Genomic DNA, 1,617 nt, shown 5'->3' with positions numbered 1-1,617 from the left:
CTGCTTTCTGAATAAGATCATCTATACCAAATTTTGTGGTATATATACACAATGGAGTGTTGCTCAGGCATAAAGAAATAAAATTGAGTCACTTGTAGAGATGTGGATGAACCTAGAGACTGTCGTACAGAGTGAAATGTCAGAAAGAAAAAAACAAATATCCTAGTTACCACGTATATCTGAAATCTGGAAAAAATGGTCTATTGTGATTTTAAAATAAAAAACTAAAGTGCTTAGAACAACAGAAGTCTCTGTGATTCTCAGCTACCCATCTGTAAAATGGGGATATTATTGGTACCTACTTTATATACTGCTGCTGTGAAAATCAGGCAGTACAGATGTAGTACCTCTTGTTTTCACCAGCCCAGCATCCTTCTGCACTTTGTTACAGAAGCACATTTTCCTTCTTGGGTACCATTTATCTGCAGTGTAGTCACTGTGGTGGGTGTATTCTCATGTGCCCTCATTTTATGTGATCTCATCCTTATGCCTGTATTGCAGACAAGGAAGCTGAGCCTTTAAGAGGTAACGTGACTTGTTCAAGATGAGATAGCTGGTGCATGGCAGAGCTGGAATCAGGAGTCTGCCCTAAAGTCCATTTTCCTTTGATGAAAGTGCTATAAGTAGAGAGGCAAAGATTTGGCGGTTGTGGCAAGAGGAGAATAAAATTATGCAGGGAAGATGAGGATTTTCTGTGTGTGAGACTTGCTGCTGTTCTCAGAAATGCCCTGGAGGGAGAGCTGCAGCTTCTGCCTCCTGATTTCAGGCAAAACAACCCCTTTGCTCCATTTTACGGGGGAATCTGCTTGCAATGCAGGAGACATGGGTTCAATCCCTGGGTCAGAAAGATCTCCTAGAGAAGGAAATAGCAACCCACTCCAGTATTCTGGCCTGGAGAATCTGTCCATGAGCTTGGCAGGCTACAGTCCTTGGGGACGTAAAGCATCGGATACGACTTAGTGACTAAGCAAACACACACACACACACAACCCCACTTTTAGTCTTGCTTCAGTGTCCTTCCCAGTAGCCTTGTCCTGCTTATCTTCAAAAGGAAATCAGCCCCATCAGTACATAAATCTCAAGCGCTGCACAACCTCTCACACTCCTCACTCCTAGTTTGGATTTCTCTCTATCAAGTTATGGGGGTGGGGACTTCCCTGGTGGTCCAGTGGTTAAGATTCCGCTCTCCCCCTTCAGGGGTCTGGGTTTGATCCCTGGTCAAGGAACTAAGATCCCACATGCTTTGAAGCCAAAAAGAAATAAAATGTCTTGAACTGAATAAAAATGAAAATACAACAAATCAACTTAAAAAATTAAAAAATTATGGGAATATATGTGTGAAGAGTGAGATGGTTAGTGGTATCATCCTGCTGAACACACTCACTTTTGCTAACATATCATCTTATTCAAAACTATGGGGCTTCCCAGGTGGCACAAGTGGTATAGAATCTGCCTGCCAATGCAGGAGATGCAAGAGACACGGGTTTGATCTCTGGATGGGGAAGATTGCCTGGAGAAGGAAATGGCAACTTGTCCCAGTATTCTTGCGTGGGAAATCCCATGGACAGAGGAGCCTGGTGGGCTACAAAAAAGAGTTGGACATGACTGAGCAACTGA

This window comes from Ovis aries, chromosome 2, assembly GCF_016772045.2.
Source record: "Ovis aries strain OAR_USU_Benz2616 breed Rambouillet chromosome 2, ARS-UI_Ramb_v3.0, whole genome shotgun sequence".
Classification (NCBI taxonomy): Eukaryota; Metazoa; Chordata; class Mammalia; order Artiodactyla; family Bovidae; genus Ovis; species Ovis aries.
This window is presented reverse-complemented; position numbering follows the sequence as displayed.